Here is an 18,242-nt window from a genome sequence, read left to right on the forward strand (position 1 = left end):
TTATCTCTACACTAAGCACTGGAGCTAAATGTTGAATAAGGGTGGTTTCCCCAAACTATACTCTGGGCATTCTCACCTCAAGAAGTGGGTATGAATGTCAGGTGGCAAAAACAACAAACATCCACTACCATCCTAAACTTGCTCTCTGATTGTCTTATCTTTTCCTGTGTCATTGGCACCCACATGACTCCATGCATTCCCTCTCGTCCTCTTTCCTTCTCTATTGGTATCTCTATTGATACCTCAATCTCTGTCAAACACACCTTAGTTCCATTTTTGTCCCTGGCTGCTCTCTGCCTCTTCAGCAATGTCTCTTTTTCTGCCTCCCCTGCCCCCCGACAATTTTCACCTGGATTTTACCTCCCCACCATCACCTTCAAGAATTGGGGTACCTGCCGAGAGTCAGCCTAGTACCAGAACTGAAACATCTGCTGGAACTGTTTGCTTTCTCTAGTGACCACAGAATCTCCCTCATTTTTCATCAGCTTTTTCCTTCTGTTTCTATAACCCCATCAAAACCAAATATACCCAGGCTTCCCCATCCATCTTAGGAAACAAGACAAAACCACTTTCATTCAGCCTTGGCAGCATGCCCACCCACGCCCTTCTCCTTCCTGTTCTCTGTCCCCTCCCCCACACACACTCTCACCCCATCTCAACCCCTTGAGGCTTAAGCTCTCTCAACCTGTGTCTGCTTTCTTTCACCAAACTCATTTCTTACATCGCTGAAGTTCTGTTTCTGGGGCTGTCTCCTCTCACCACCCTCCCAAAGATTTCCTCATAGTCAAAATATTTGAGTCCTCTCTCTCCCTCACCTTCCACATCCAAAGTGCCCTCAAGACCTTTCAAATAGACCCTGCAAGTGTCCCTGAGCTCCATCCCTTCCTCTCTACTCCTCCCGCCATGTCAGGAATTCTCTCATAGCTCACCCGGTTCCCTTGTTCCAGTCTCTCCATCTTTCAATCTGTCCTGGCATCTAATGCTCAGAGTTAATTTGTGAAACACTCCCCTTCTGTAACAACTTTTCATGGTGAGCCACGGGATAAAATTTATATGCTCTAGCTTTGAATTCAAGACTGCTCACCTGTGCCCTCATCTACTGTCATAATCCTAGAGATACTCTGCACCCCAGCTGCATCTCCCTGCAAGGGCTCACACTGATCCCTCCACATGGAATAATGTTCTCATCCTCCCTTCTGCCACTTCTGCAGCTGGAAAACTCCTATTCTTTCTTCAAGGCCCCCATCAACCATCTCCAACTCTTTGGCACTGGCTTTTGCCCCTCCCCCACAGGACCCCTCTCCCCACCTTGAAGCAGGATTGAGTCCTTCCTCACTGTGCTCCTCTAACATTTATTACTTTGATATGTGACTGTCTGTTTGTGACTGTCTTAGAGTGCCAGACCACGAACACCGTGAGAGCTGCTCACGATCACTTGTCTCTCTCCCTTATGGCTCTGGCAGTGCCTGGCACGCTCTGGAAGTGAGACTGTCCCACCCCTCCGTTCCCGAAGCTTCATCTGCTCCACATTTCTTCCATTCCCCAAACCATTGCCTCTAGATCTTCTCTCTGTCCCCTTTATCTGACCCACAGGAGCAAGAATCTGCAGAGCCCTCACACTTCTTCTTAGACATCTTTTCCCTGGAAAATGAAATCCGCATCCAGGTGCCCCCTCGCAGGTTTGATCTCGCCCCTTCTTCACATCAAGTTCTGCCACCTCCCCCTGCACCCAACTCCATTCATCTAATAAGGATGTATTGTTTATTCAACACTTTTTAATTAATAAATACCTGTTGTCCCAGAGGCTCTTGCTACCACGTGGAACAACGGATTGCTCCCTCGAGGGCCCCCCCGGATCGCCCACTGCCGTCGGATGCCAGATTGCTGGTTAGGTCACTTTTCACTGTTCCAACCATCTTGCTTTTTTTTGTTTTATAACAATCTCTCCAAAATCTACCCTTCCCCCTCTGTAGGCATAGCTAAGTATGTGATTTATTCCTTGACAGTGAATCATATGTAAACTGAAGCTACAGTGAATATATCCTTCACCAACCAGACCTGGACACTCGGGCAGTGAGCACGGGAGCTATTAATAGTTTCACCTGGGCAGCAGTATACACTGGGGCTTTCCCTGGCCAACTAACACATCTGGCCTCCCTAACTATGGTCTCATTACTTGAATTTTCCCCTACCAGGATCCACCACTTCAAGATGCTTCCACCATTATCTGAGGCGCCATCCCCCAACTCTTCATTCCCATTCAGTACTTCTCAGCAATTTCCCACTGCTTTGAGCATCACATTCATTCTCCTCCTCCTGCAGTTTGCCAGAAGTCTGCCTGATCCAAATACTCTGTTCCAGCCTCTGTTAAGCAGATGCTGGTGACTCTTATTCTTTCTTTTTCTCTCCATCTCTTCTTCCACCCAGTCCTCACCTGTAGGAATCTCCTCCCCTTCGTAGTTCCAATTTACTCTTCTCCTCCTAATTAAAACCCAACTTGAAATTCACCTTCACCAGGAATCCTGCCATGATTGTCAAGAATCAGGGGAGAAAATATTCCTATCCAAAACCAAACATTAACGTCCCCCATTTATTTGCCTTCTGCATTATTTACAAGAAAGAGACACAGAGAGAATCAAGTGTGGGCGGCAGAAAGTATGGTATTTATCTACATAATCTCTTTCGCATTTTAACATATAAGTGCCTTCCTTGCACATAGGATTCATGCCTTCTGCATGAATCAGTCACTAGCACGTGTGTATCTTGATAATAACAACATCAAGGATGTTGAGGGTTTTCTTAACTAATTAATGCACCTTTGGGGGCAGCTTCTGCATGTTTCAAAATAAAGTTGCCCAAAATGGTACCTAGGGGCTCAGGGCTACCAGAAAATATTGATAATTTTCTGTTCTCAGTGGCATTTTTCAATTTAGCAAATACTTTTAGTCCTAAAAGTCTGAGCATTTTTGGAGATAGGTGCCCATTCTAACATGTGCCTGTGTAGTTCTCACCTTCCCACCGAAGCTGCTCCCTCTTCTGGTCAGCACTGAGGGAACGTGCTCAGGAAGGAGCCAGCTCTCCCCGTCCTTTGAGGGAGCCAAGGTGGAGTGTGAGAAAGGTGGTTCATCTTACTTTGGCAAGACAGACACAAAGATGCGAGACAGACTCAACTCAATTATCACATTTGCTTTAATCAGCTTTGCGAGGCTTTCACTCTAATCAGAGTCACAAAATGCCCACCACCGTTCTCAGCAGCTCCAGAGTGAGAACAATCACTTCCTTTCTCCTGCAAGCCTGCAGCCCTGCCAGCGCACTCTATCGCTGGAGTGCGCGGCCCACCCCGCTCCCGTCAGCTCCACACCAGGGAGCCCTGCCAAGCTCAAAAGGAAAGAGACGGCAGTTCGGGTCATTAGAAAGAGTTGCCAAAAAGTGCTCAGAAAATGAACAATTAATTTCGGCTGTCAAAACAGATACTAGAGGAGCCCAGCTAGATTTCAAGCATTTTTTTCTCTACCAGCAAATCCAAGGCTTTGTCGGTGATAAGAGATGTAGCAGATTCTGGGGATGTTTGTGAGATAATATTACATCGTGGTTAAGACCGCTGTGGGCTCTGGGATCAGATTGCCTGGTGTGGAGCCCAGCTTTGCCTTTTTTCTGGCTGTATCCACAGGCGCTTTATTTAACCTCTCTGAGCCTCGGTTTTCTTATCTGTAAATTGGGGCTAGTTCCAGAAGAGAGGAGGAAATGGGGAGAGGGGCAGGATGCATGAAAAGCACTCAGCATTGCTCCTGTCATATTGTACGTAATCAATAAACGGCTGCTGTTTTTTATTACTGTTGTTGGTGGTGATATTATCGCATAAAATCTACTTCTCTTGGAAGTTAATAGGTTCAATTTGTTTGTTCTTTCTTCCTGAATGATTAGTGCTTTGCCCAAATTTCAGAAAATTTTCTGAAGATCAATTCCTCCGGGGCACCCTCACTGGTAAGCAGCGATTTATTGACTCAGTAAAAATGTTCCACACGAATGTAAAACCTCAAAGAAAAGAGAAATATTTTTTGTTGTTGTTCTCCCCCGGTGAGGCTGTAGCGTGGATGACACATACATAAGTAAAATGGAATTTGAAAAGCAAGAGGCAGAGTATTTTGAAAAATTAAAAGTTTCTTATAAATCTTTACGAAAATGCATCTGTGTCAACACAATAAAAATAATAGCCCAGCCTACTGGTTTTCATCTTCTAGCCCTGGGTAAGCCCTAACTCATTAACCCTTCCGCCGCTGCTCAGTGGAGAGGAGAGCCAACCACGGCTGCTCTTTAGGGTGCTTGAGTGAACACTGGACCCTCGTCTCCCACCACATGCGCTTTCTCCCCTCACAGAGCCACAATTTTCCAGATAATTCAAAAAAGCAATATCTTAAAAGTATGTGGTACAATGACACTTAATAATATTAAAAATAAATCATCTTCATAATTGAAAAAGTAGGCAATTTTTTCTGATTTGTTTTAAAAAAACTCACCCTACATTCCTGGTTCCTCTTCCTTTCTCTAGTTCCATTAACATGTCCCAAACTACTATAAAGAATTTATGCCAATACTCTTTTTTTTCTCAGTTTTATTGAAACATAATTGACGTACATCGCTGTGTAAGTGTAAGCCGTACAGCATGATGGTTTGATTTACGTATATTGTGAGATGATTACCACAATACGTTTTGCTAACATTCATCTTCTCTTTTGTTGTTGGTGCTGTTGAGTTGATTCTGACTCCGAGCCACCCTGTACAGCAGAGCGGAACCCTGCCCCGTCAGACAGCGCTCCGCTGCTGTTCTTAGGGATCTCATGGCCAGTTTTTTTCGGAAGTAGGTGGCCAGGTCCTCCTTCCTAGTCTGTCTTAGTCTGGAGGCTCTGCTGAAACCTGTCCACTATGAGTGACCCTGCTGGTATTTGAAATACTGGTGGTGTAGCTTTCAGCATCACAGCAACATGCAGCTGCCACGGGATGACAACCAACAGACGGGTGATGTGATTCCTTGACTGGGAAATGAACCTGGGCCACGGCAGCAAGAGCGCTAAATCTTAACCAGTAGACCACCAGGGTTGGTTCATCTTCTGATATCAATACAATAGAAAGAAAAGAAAAAATGTTTGTCCTTGTGATGAGAAATCTTAGGATTAACTCTCAACAACTTCCCTGTATATCATAGAGCAGGGTTAGCTATAGTCATCACGTTGGACATTACATTCCTAACACTTATTTATCTTATAACCGGAAGTTTGTATTTTTTTTTTTTTACCAGTCATCTTTTATTGGGTTCTCAATTAGGATGTGAAAGGATTCAGGGGTGCCGGGCAAAGGTCATGGTCAGGCATGCAGAGTGCGCGTGCGCCCCGGGCCCGCTTCAGCGGCGCTTGCGCAGCCGCTGGCGTTTGAGTTCCTCGTAAGCACGGCAGCAGTTGAGAAGCACGGACGCTGGCAGCCCCATAGCAATCCCCGCGACGCTCGCTTTCTTCATGTTGATATGCTTATTGTAATGCCTGTAGTAACCTCTTTGAAATGCTCCAGCAAAACCTTTAGGGGGAAATCCTGCTTCAGTATCCAGCTCGGCAGCTCCCCTGTTTTGACATCCACGAGTTTGTCCTCCTTCAATGGTGCGGCTCACGCCATCTTGGAGTCCGGGTGTCTGCCGTCCGGAGGTTTGTGCGTTTTGACCTCCTTCCTCCAGTACCACCTCCCCCCACCCTCTGCCTCTGATAACCACAAGTCTGATCTCTTTTTTTATGAGTTTGGGCTTTTTTAAGATTCCACGTGTAAGTGAGATCATACAGTATTTGTCTTTGTTTGACTTATTTCACTTAGCGTAATGCCTTCAAGATCCATCCATGTTGTCACAAATGGTAGAATTTCATTGTTTATTTATGGCTGAATAATATTCCATTGTACATATACACCACAACTTCTTCATCCATTCATCCATTGATGGACACTTAGGTTGTTTCCACATCTTGGCCATTGTAAGTAATGCTGCTATGAACATGAGGGTGCAGATATCTTTTTTTTTTTTTGTGAGGAAGATCGGCCCTGAGTTAACTCTGCCAATCCTCCTCTTTTTTTTTGCTAAGGAAGCCTGGCCCTGGGCTAACGTCCGTGCCCATCTTCCTCCACTTTATATGGGACTCCACCACAGCATGGCTTGCCAAGCAGTGCGTCAGTGCGCGCCCAGGATCCAAACTGGGGAACCCTGGGCCGCTGCAGCGGAGCGCACGCACCCAACAGCTTGTGCCACCAGGCTGGCCCTGCAGATATCTTTTTAAGTTAGCGTTTTCATTTCCTTTGGATATATTCTCAGAGTGCAATTGCTGGATCATATGGCAGTTCTGTTTTTAATTTTTTGAGGATCCTCCATACTGTTTTCCACAGTGGCTGCACCAATTTACAATCCCAGCAACAGTGCACAAGGGTTCCCTTTTCTCTGCATCCCCACCAGCATTTGCTATCTCTTGTCTTTTTGAAGGTGGCCACTCTAACTGGTGTGAAGTGATATCTCATTGTGGTTTTAATTTGCATTTTCCTGATAACTAGTGATGTTGAGCATCTTTTCATGTACCTGTTGGCCTTTCATATTTCTTCTTTGGAGAAATATCTATGCAGGTCCTTTGCCCATTTTTTGCTTGGGTTATCTGTTTTTTTGCTATTGAGTTGTATAAGTTCTTTATATATTTTGGATATTAATCCCTTATTAGATATATGGTCTGCAAATATTTTTTCCCATTCCATAAGTTTTCTTTTCAATTTGTTAATGGTTTATTTTGTGCTGTATAAGCTTTTTAGTCTGATGTGGTCCCACTTGTTTATTTTTTATTTTGTTGCTTGTGCTTTAAGTGTCATATCCAAAAAACCAGTGTCAAGACTCATGTCAAGGAGCTTTATTCCTCTGTTTTCTTCTAGCAGTTTCATGGTTTCTGGTCTTACATTGAAGTCTTTAATCTATTTCAAGACAATTTTTGTGAGTGGTGTAAGATATGGATCCAGTTTCATTCTTTTACATGTGAATATCCAGTTAGCCCAACACCATTTATTGAAGAGAATATCTTTTCTCCATTGAGTATTCTCTGCTCCCTTGTCAGATATTAGTTGACCATATATGGATGGGTTTATTTCTGGGCTCTCAATTCTGTTCCATTGGTCTAGTTGTCTGTTTTAATGCCAGTACCATACTATTTTGATGACTATAGCTTGAAATCAGGAATTGTGATGCCTTCTGTTTTGTTATTCTTTCTCAGGATTTCTTTGACTATTCAGGGTCTTTCGTGGTTCCGTATATATTTTACGAGTGTCAGCACTCTTCTTAAAAACTGTGCTGCTTGGTAATCTATACTCATGCCTACTATCTCAGAGACTGCCAGTATTTCCCAATATCTATGTTCTCCCTTCTTCTATGATTACAGAACCTCAGTTCTATTTCCAGCAATAACGTGCCCAGGTAAAAGACTACATTTCCCATCCTCCCTTGTAGCCAGGTGAAACTCCATGACTAAATTCTAGTCAATGAGATGTAAGGGAAAGTGTTAGGCAAAACTTCAGAAAGGCTCCATAAAGGTAGTTGACACTGCAAGCACGGGGTGCAAACTTTTTGCCTTTATCTCTTTCTCTTTCTTGCTTATGGGAATATGGATGTGATGACTGGAGCTCCCGCAGCTATCTTGGATTATGTGGCAAACTTGAGGATGAAAACCATATTTAAATGATGAAAAAATTCTGATGACTAAGAAATCATCATATTAACCCTGAAATGCTAAATTCTGGATTTTTTTTTTTACAAAAGAGAAATAAACTATCTGGTTTAAGCCACTGTTATTTGTGACTTTCTGTTTTAAGCAGCTGAACCTGACCCTAATTGACACAACTATTTTTTTTCCTCTTTTAGCCCCGGGATGAATTCTCTGTATTTGCTCATCTGACTATCAGTTCCCAGAGTTCATTCTACCTAAGATAACATAGCAAGGTTGATTACAATGTTCATTCCATAACCTTTAAGATAGCTTACTAAAAATAGAGTACAGGTGAGTTTGCTCAGCAGGGTTAATAAGATGTGTGTCAAAACTTTGATTCTCCAAAGGCATAGTTCACTTTGGGCAAAGAAAAAAATAATTTTGTGATCGCATGCTGCACACTAACTTGGCAACCCACCTCGCCAATGGCAGAGATGAAAAATCAGGGTGAATGGCTCAAAACATTCAACGGAATGCCATTTTCGTGTGAAGGAGATCTGCTTCCTCCTCTTTGGCATGTTGTTCAAATCTCTAATACTGTGTACCACACCGTGCTGCAATGATTTTAGCAAGTCCTCTCGTTTACAGAGAATTTCCTATTTAAGTCTATATTCTTAGTCCCAAGCACAGCCCTGGAAAGTGGTAGATACCCAAAAAATACTCACAACTCTTTAATGAATGGGTGATGTCCCTTAGTAGAGGCTCACTTGAACTACCATTTCTATCACCAGTCAAAAATTAATGTAGCTTTCAAAAATCTATCCAAAAATAAAATAATAATAGTCATAGTGATAACTAATAATGAGTACTTTCTACATACTAGGTCATTTGTTAAGCTTGGAAAAACTCTGTGAGAAAGAGATACATATGTGTGTGTATTTACCTATTATATCTATATCTATGGCCCATGCTTTCAGATCACACATACTCTCAAAAGAAGCTGTGTAATTTGGTGCCACGATCACTGAAAGCCCCTCCTCTCCACCCACCACCCCCACACCCAGAACTGAACTGGCCTCTGAATGTCTCGTTGAGCATACTTTTTGGAAGACATATTGTTCTGTAATCTACTTTTAGGGAGGAAAATAACATATGAGGTTATTGGGCACTCAAGTCTTGGTCCACGAAAGGAACTCAACTGTTGACATTCATGTAAGTTTACCATTTTCCTCATCTGTAGAATAAAGATCAAAGTTTTACATAATAAACAATGTAGAATGTTTTAAGTGTGAGGCAAAAGATGCCATTTGAATGCATACACATTATTTACAGGGCTTCACAAAACCCCACTGGAAACATCCATATAGTGAAATACTGGTTTGGGTTTTACTTTTTATCATAGAAAATGCCACATATATCACTGACACTATAATTGCTTGGAGTAACCTGGTCTTTTTATTTATTTCATTAAAGATCTTTGGTCTGGAGACTAAGGAGTTTTCGGCTCTTGACTGCGGTTAGCCTGCCCTCTTCCTACCTCTGTCCGTTGACCACTGGTCAGGAGCCCAGGTCAGCTCTGCATTTCAATCAGAGTAAGTGTGGCTTGCTGCCTACAACTAACTTCAGTTTTTAGTTATTTTCCATCACCGATAAATGACAATAAAAGTGATATTCTCATGGCACATATCATGAGATTGCCTAAAATAAACTAATTTGTAGCAGTGCTTTCCAGCATTTTGGGGGCCAGAGCTCACAGTGAAAGTGGTAATGTTTGTGGAACACCCTGGGACTAACAGAAGAGTCCGTTCTTGGATAGAGGTGATCTGCTATAGGCTTAACCTCCCCAGGCCCAGTATCTCAGCACACCTGTAACCCTTTCAGGGCCCATTGGTCACAGAGCTCAGAGTTATAAGACTATGCATTATACTATATATAGCATGTGGAATATATAAAGATATAGAATATATCTGTATGTACATAATAATATGATTATATTTACCTCTATAAGAATCTATATCTAGATGCACATACAGTCTAGTGAGAACACTGACAATGGGAAAGTTAAGGTTGAGATGGGCTTACGCCCTTTCCCTTATTAGCTCCTCCCACAGGAGGTGGAGTTCCTAATCTGATTGGTCAAAGTCAACCATTTGTCTTACTGGTCAACATTTCCCTTACTATGTGCTTGCTCTCTTCTTTCAGTTTAACCTTCTCTGTTTCTACAATTAAGTAGCTAAGTCAGGTTGGTATACTCTATAGATCCAGATATTTTCGATTCTGGAAGGAGGGAGCAAAAGGCCTTAGTCTTCCAAGCCTCAGCTTGGTTCTGCAGTCAAGCTTTTACTGCAGACCCTGCACTTCTTTATCATCACTTTAGGGACGTTTGTTTTCCCTTATAGCCAATTGTAGTCTGTGTGAGGAGCTCTCTGGGTTAAAAAATTCCCAGGGAAGAGGAGGTATAAGTGATAGGATTGGGTCCATGCCGTAATACCATAGTATTAAGAGGCGACTTGCTGCCTAACCAAATAACAGCCGCGTGCTATATCAGGTAAGACGACATTTCCTAGTCTCCTGGGAAGCCAGATGTGGGTATGTTCTGGCCAATGAAAAATAAAGAGAAATGTTATTTGGGACGTCTGAGAAGGCTCCTTAAAGGGAAGTGATCCAGCTGGGAAGAGCCCCTTTTTGTCCTTCCAGCTTTCTTCTTTCTTTTGGTCTGCAGCTGGGATGTGATGGCTGGACTCCAGCTGCCATCTTGGGCCATAAAGTAACCTTCAATATGAAAACTATACACTAGATGGAGAAGCAGAAAGATAGAAGGAGTCTCAGGCTCTGAAGACATTGTGGAATTTATTCATTCATTTATTCATGAATTCATTCATTCATTAAGCCCTGAACTGCCTATCATTGAACTTTTTCTTTTTATATGAAAACTAGACTTTTCTTATTTAAGCTACTCTTAACCTGAGAGTTTTGTTAAATAAAAGTGAACAGAGGCCTAAGTGATACAACCATCTATTATTGTCAAAGCTTTATTTCTAATTTCTAATGGTTAAAATGACCCACACTATAACCACCATTACCACTACCATTTTCTATTAACATTATATAACTAGCAGAGAGTCCAATCTTACCACCAACCACAAAATCCACCAACATCCCAGCAAGAGTGGGCAAAGTTCCTTCCCTAATGACCTCTCCCTCACACTCTTGACTTGCTGGAGAAGATACAAATTCCTGGCTCCTCCCCTTCTAGAGAACAAGGGTGGACCTACACGGACCCAGAAACATAATCATAGGGCGACCACCTACGGCCTGGGTCACACCAAGAGATTGGGAGATATTAATGTGCAAGAGCTAGATCTGCCTGTACCTGCACCCCACCACTAGGCAAATAGCCCACATTCAAAGATTGGGGGTAACCTGGAGAATTCTAAGATGCAGTGGCTGTTCAGATCATGCTTCAAATGGGTCTTCTTTAACAACTATGCTGTTCCATCCAGGGCACTCTCACTGCCAACCAGGCAACAACGACTACCAAGCTGCTGGCTGAGAAGTCACTTTCCAATTAACACGAGTAAACTAGAAAGCAGAAAATTGCTTTTTAATAAAACTATTATCTGTTTATTTGCCAAAAAAAACATTTGTTCACCGCAAAGGCAGAGGTTCTTGTGCACTGGCAACTCACTCCCCCCAGCAAACTTCAGGAGTCAGATTTAGTAAAAGCTGAAATCTGGAATGACACATACAGTTTTGTTTAAGCCTAAACCAAGTATTCTTATGAGATGAATGTTGTCCATTTGTTCTGGATGGCAATTTTAAAGTGAGCAACATTAAAAGTTCTTTCTGATGTGAATGAACTATGAACTGAACCCTCTACCCAAGAGCCTCGAATAAATTTAAATATTCTACCATGACTTGAATGCAGTGGGTGTCCAATAAAGATTAACTATCAGTAAAGGCAAAAATAATAATATAACCCAGAAGCTAATTATCTCCATAGTTTCTTCAACTTATCAGAGATTTTAAGTATAAAACTGGAGATAAGGAAAGTTTCAAAATTAAAACTGAACCTCTGAACCTTTAAGACTATCTAAACACAGACAGGTAACTATCACCCCACGGAGATGACTATGTGAGTTTTAAAGGAAAGGAGTGAAGACGTTGGGCAGTCCATGTCCCTTTCTTCCAACAAATTGGAGCCCATCCTTCCTTAGAACTTACAAAAGAACTCTAAAAAGTAGGGGTCAAATCAAGAATTAAAACAAAAGTTCAGGGCATAACTGGCTGGTATAAGTCACTTAGCCTTCCCAAGTAAATCATCAGGTCTTCTGGATAGAGACGCAAGATTCTTTCTGTCCCAGAGAGGGTCAACCATGCATGGCGCTGTGGACAGCCAAATTTCTGCATCATGGATGTGTCCCCTCGTGTCATCGCCCTAGGTCAAGAGTAAATAATCCTGTTTATTTTAAAATTCCCTGGACACACACTATTGTTTTCCTAGTTGTTTTGAGGAGAAAAAGTATATTAACTAATTTCACATTCGTGCTACTGAATAATTATCATGATTAAGAGCCCCCAAGAGAGGTGAAAGAATAATCACTTGGAAATATGAATTTTCAAAAACAAAGTTGCATCAAGAGGTTCTCATTTCCACTCGTGATCGTTCTCAGTTACATCTGGTGAATTCGGCCTCTAGTCACAGATGACATTGATATATAATAAGTAGTTATTAAATTCTCTCTTTTTAAATCAAAAATATTTTATCCCTAATGAGTTTGGACTTCTTGGAAGAGTTAGCGTTACACCCTTCGTAATTTTGAACATCTGAACAGTTCAGAGAACCCATGGCTGCAAATGTTGCCCTTTTTCTCATCCCTCAGCCCTGATCCTATTCTCCCTGCTTCCTCGGCAGTCGTGGAGGAAGAGGGGGTAAGCATTCAGAGAATCTGTGAGTTGGCAGGAAAGGAATAAGCCATAGAGAGCAGAACTTAAGGCAAAGGGAGTAGCCTGCCTTTAGGAGTCTGCAAAGTCTTCAGCTCAATTTTGGAACATCCTTTATCTCCAGTTCTATTTGTCAAGTTCCCCAGAGTCTCGCACAGTGCCTGCCAAACTACAGGACCTGACTAAACAACCGCCCAACAACTGAGCAGATGAGCACGTGCTCTGGACTCGACCAGATGAAATCCTGGCTTCTCCCTGAGCCTCTCTAAGCTTTAGTTTTCTCATCTGTAAAGCAGAGTAATAATAATAAGAGTTTTTGTAATGATTACCTAATAAGATAATAGTAGTAATAATAATAATATTCCTGTGAACTCTTCAAGCACAGGAGTGTGTTTTCATTAATACAACTTTAGTATTGTGACTGTAGAACCAGACAAGAAACGAGGGATGTGAGTTTCCATTAGATGTCATTTCAATATCCGTAAGAGTTGTAGATCTTCCAGATAGGAAGAAGATAGACAAAAATATAGAATTCTGAGTACCAGAGGCTGATGATAAAGTTGGAAGAGGTTGTGGAAGAATTGTATAAGGCCAGAATAATGCAATAAAGTGGCCATAAAGTAATTGTAAAGACAAAAGTGAAAAAAGAAATGTCTTAGGATAGTTAAATAAATGTGAAATCCAATTAATCAATAAAGAAAGTTACGAGCAGTCTTAAAGGGGACTGTGGAATGCAATTTACTCAAATCAGGGGGAAAAATTAGTTAATGGCCTATCTTAAACCCAAGAGAGACCAACCCATAAAAGATAAGGATTTAGGGTTCCTGTGGTCCCAGCGACTATTAAAGGGGAGCTGGCATATGCAGGGATGGTTCAACATTCGCAAATCAATCAACATAATATACCACATTAATAAAATGAAGAATAAAAATCACATGATTATCTCAATAATGCTGAGAAAGCATTTGACAAGATACAGCATCCATTTATGCTAAAAACTCTGAATAAAATGGGGATAGAAGGAAAGTACCTCAACATAATAAAGGCCATATATGACAAACCCACAGCTAATATCATCCTCAATGGTGAAAAACTGAAACCTATCCCTCTAAAAACAGGAACCAGACAAGGATGCCCACTGTCACTACTCCTATTTAACATAGTACTGGAAGTCCTAGCCAGAGCAATCAGGCAAGAAAAAGAAATAAAAGGGATCCAAATTGGAAAGGAAGAAGTGAAACTGCCACTATTTGCAGATGACATGATTTTATATATAGAAAACCCTAAAGAATCCACCAGAAAACTTTTAGAAGTAATAAACGAATATGGTAAAGTTGCAGGATACAAAATCAACATACAAAAATCAGTTGCATTTCTATACACTAACAACAAAGTAGCAGAAAGAGAAATTAAGAATATAATCCCATTTACAATTGCAACAAAAAGAATAAAATACCTAGGAATAAACTTAACCAAAGAGGTGAAAGATCTGTACACCGAAAACTATAAAACATTGCTGAAAGAAATTGAAGAAGACACAAAGAAATGGAAAGATATTCCATGCTCTTGGATTGGAAGAATTAACATAGTTAAGATGTCCATACTTCCTAAAGCAATCTATAGATTCAATCAATCCCTATCAAAGTTCCAACAACATTTTTCACAGAAATAGAACAAAGAATCCTGAAATTTATATGGAACAACAAAAGACCCCAAATAGCTAAAGGAATCCTGAGAAAAAAGAACAAAGCTGGAGGTATCACACTCCCTGATTTCAAAATATACTACAAAGCTATAGTAACCAAAACAGGATGGTACTGGCACAAAAACAGACACACAGATCAATGGAATAGAATCGAAAGCCCAGAAATAAACCCACACATCTATGGATAGCTAATCTTTGACAAAGGAGCTAAGAACATACAATGGAGAAAAGAAAGTCTCTTCAACAAATGGTGTTGGGAAAACTGGATAGCCATATACAAAAAAATGAAAGTAGACCCTTACCTTACACCATACACAAAAATTAACTCCAAATGGATTAAAGACTTGAATGTAAGACCTGAAACTATGAAACTTCTAGAAGAAAACCTAGGCAGTACGCTCTTCGACATCGGTCATAGCAACATATTTTCAAGCACCATGTCTGACCAGGCAAGAGAAACAATAGAAAAAATAAACAAATGGGACTACATCAAACTAAAAACCTTCTGCACAACAAAGGAAACCATCAACAAAACGAAAAGACAACCTAACAATTGGGAGAAGATATTTGCAAACCATACATCTCATAAGGGCTTAATCTCCAAAATATATAAAGAACTCATGCATCTCAACAACAAAAAAACTACCAACCCAATTAAAAAATGGGCAAAAGACCTGAACAGACATTTCTCCAAAGAAGATATACAGATGGCCAACAGACACATGAAAAGATGTTCAAAATCATTAACTATCAGGGAAATGCAAATCAAAACTACAATGAGGTATCACCTCACGCCCGTCAGAATGGCTATAATTAACAAGACAGGAAACATGTTGGAGAGGATGTGGAGAGAAGGGAACCCTCATACACTGCTGGTGGGAGTGCAAACTGGTGCAGCCACTATGGAAAACAGTATGGAGATTCCTCAAAAAATCAAGGATAGAACTACCATATGATCCAGCTATTCCACTGCTGGGTATTTATCCAAAGAACTTGAAAACACCAATGCGTAAAGATACATGCACCCCTGTGTTCACTGCAGCTCTATTCACAATAGCCAAGACTTGGAAGCAACCTAAGTGCCCATCAAGGGACGAATGGATAAAGAAGATGTGGTATATATACACAATGGAAGACTACTCAGCCATAAGAAACGATGAAATCCAGCCATTTGTGACAACATGGATGGACATCCAGCCATTTGTGACAACATGGATAGACATTGAGGGTATTATGTAAAGTGAAATAAGTCAGAGGGAGAAGGTCAAATGCCATATGATTTCCTTCATTAAGTAGTAGATAATAACAACAATAAACAAACACATAGAGACAGAGATTGGATTGGTGGTTACCAGAGGGGAAGGGGGGAGGGAGGAGGGCGAAAGGGATAATTCGGCACATGTGTGTGGTGATGGGTTGTAATTAGTATTTGGGTGGTGAACATGATGTAATCTATGCAGAAATAGAAGTATGATGATGTACAAAAAAAAAAAAAAAGGGAGCTGGTATGTTGGTCAGTCTCCCAGGGAGAATCCATCCACTTCTTCAACCGAAGCCTCTAGTTAATTTGCAGCCACAGTCTGCTGAAATGTTCTCTCTACCTTGCTGGTGACATTATAAGTTTTCAGTAGTGGGTGAGTGTTTTTAACCCAAAGAAATTTTGGAATAGATTACAAAGACTGAGGAAACCAAATCTAAATTACTAACACTTTTAAGTTCAAAAATAGTGTCCTTTTTAAATCATTAAGACAATCTTTATATATTTGGTATTTAAAACGTTTGCAAATTTAAGGAAATATAGTTTATTAAGGTATCAGACAGGTTAGTCTTCTGACATCAATTTAAATGAGTAATTCAGTAATTAATTTTAGATTCCTGATGTTAAGTCAAAAGGTATAAACAGTATTGGAATGCTTAACTGAACTTAAGAATCATCATCTCTAGAAGTTTAATTTACTACCTTTACTTGGGGTAGTTTAAGTATATGGGAAGGTTGTTCCTGCTAGAGAAATTTAAAGGCTTTTAAAAAGAAAATTGAATATATTGAATTGATGAAAGCAATGTACAATATTTAAAGGAAGTTTATTAACTAGATTTGTTAGTTGAATTGATTGATTAAGGGAGGTTGGTCGATTCAACTGGAAGAAACACAAATCAAAGGCCCTCTTGAAAGTGCTTGTTAAAATTTCTAGCTTTAAAAGTAAAATAAGATTTGTAAATTTATTCATTTAACATATTTACTGAGTGTCTGCTATGTGTTGGGCGCTATTCTGGATGCTAGAAATATAGCAATGAACAAAAAGAGGGCAAAAAAAATATCTTTATGGGGCCTACATTCATTAAACTTAAGAGCTTTAGGAAAAACCTGTTATTAAATGTTTTGCTTTAGGGGCCAGCCCAGTGGTATAGCAGTTGAGTTCGCGAGCTCCACTTTGGCAGCCCGGGGTTCACAGGTTCGGATCCTGGGCTCGGACGTGGACCTACTCACTGCTCATCAAGCCACACTGTGGCAGTGTCCCGTATAGAAGAGCTACAACTCTACAACTATCATACACAACTATGTACTGATGCTTTGGGAAGAAAAAAGAAAAAGAGGAAGATTGGCAATGGATGTTAGCTCAGGGCCAATCTTGTTCAAAAAAAAAAATTAAATAAATAATGAAAAATATAAACCCTCTAGAGCTGATGATATCTAATAACTAAAAACATGTTTTGCTTTAATACAGTGGATATTAATTTTAAAATAAGTTAGCTATAGTGTCTTCATTTGCACAAAATTTCCCCTAAGGGATACCGACAATTCACATTGACAGCTGTCTCCATTCATCCTTGTATCTGTAGTTCCTAGCTCACATACAACTCTCAAAATCATGTGGCTTGAGTGTTGAATCTTCTCCTATATTGTCTTTCACATCATTCACAAGAAATCTGAGTTAATCAGGATTTTTTCTTAAAATGCAAATGTCTCCAAGCTAGGAGCTAGGAGATATTTACAGCTTCATGTAATTCAATCAGATTGTGTCTCTCCTAACATCTGAGTTAAGGAATAAACTTTCTAATGGAGGAAAGAGAGGAACACAACTTTGGAGATGGAAGTATTTGTGCAGAAAAGGGAAATCTCTGGATTGGGGACATATTCAAGTGTAGGGCTAGGAGTCCTCAGGGCAGTCGGGAGGTTGACGGAACTGGGTGAGGGGTATAGAAAGAGTGGTGGAAAAATGCAAGGAATTCTCAACTATTTCAAAAACAGCCTCCACCCAGGAAAGAGAAAGAGCCTCTTTTTTGCTTTCCCAGGTGATTATCTGTTCTGCAAATCCAGAAGTCAAAATTGCTTTGTTAGAAAGTTCCAATTGGGTAAATAAAGCTTTTGCAAAATGCAAAAGAAATTCAAACATTGTTTCCATAGGAAAATATTTCCCAGGTCTGATAAGAACAGATAGTACACTTGATCTTAGCCAAAAGGCCAAGAAGCGATGTATTCCTGTTCTAAACAGCCCACTTACAACCAGTCTATTGAAACATAACCTATTTGTAAATTGATCATTATTTTGATAACCAAAAATCACACCCAAGGCAGTCTCAGAAAACCGCAGAGAATCTACAGAAGCCCAGCAGTAACCTAAACTACAGGTTTCCCAAGGCAAGCCTGAAGCTAAGAACTCACTCAGTTTTGCAACCCATACCCATTTTTCACCTTCCCCTATCCCAGCAGTCACAGTTCACATATTCCAAAGCTGCTGGCAATGCTGGTGGCCCCTGTCACAGCTCCTCCTCTACCAGTCGGCTGCCCCCAAAAATTGTGGCTAATTGCAAATTCCCCACACCGACATTTAGGGACCAAGTAAAGAGCAGGAAGATGATTTGGGGGCAGAATTGTATTGTAA

At 40.7% G+C, this 18,242-nt stretch overlaps 1 non-coding gene and 1 pseudogene across 1 annotated transcript; both read right to left on the reverse strand.

The window, feature by feature from the left end:
- Nucleotides 1-5,398: 5,398 nt before the first annotated feature.
- LOC131419405 (ATP synthase subunit f, mitochondrial-like) lies at nucleotides 5,399-5,664 on the reverse strand (annotated as a pseudogene).
- Nucleotides 5,665-17,639: 11,975 nt separating this feature from the next.
- Nucleotides 17,640-17,833, reverse strand: LOC131419756 (U2 spliceosomal RNA). Its single transcript, XR_009223333.1, has one exon. It is a non-coding gene; the product is annotated as a U2 spliceosomal RNA (small nuclear RNA).
- Nucleotides 17,834-18,242: the final 409 nt, after the last annotated feature.

This window comes from Diceros bicornis, chromosome 21 (genome assembly GCF_020826845.1).
Source record: "Diceros bicornis minor isolate mBicDic1 chromosome 21, mDicBic1.mat.cur, whole genome shotgun sequence".
NCBI lineage: Eukaryota > Metazoa > Chordata > Mammalia > Perissodactyla > Rhinocerotidae > Diceros > Diceros bicornis.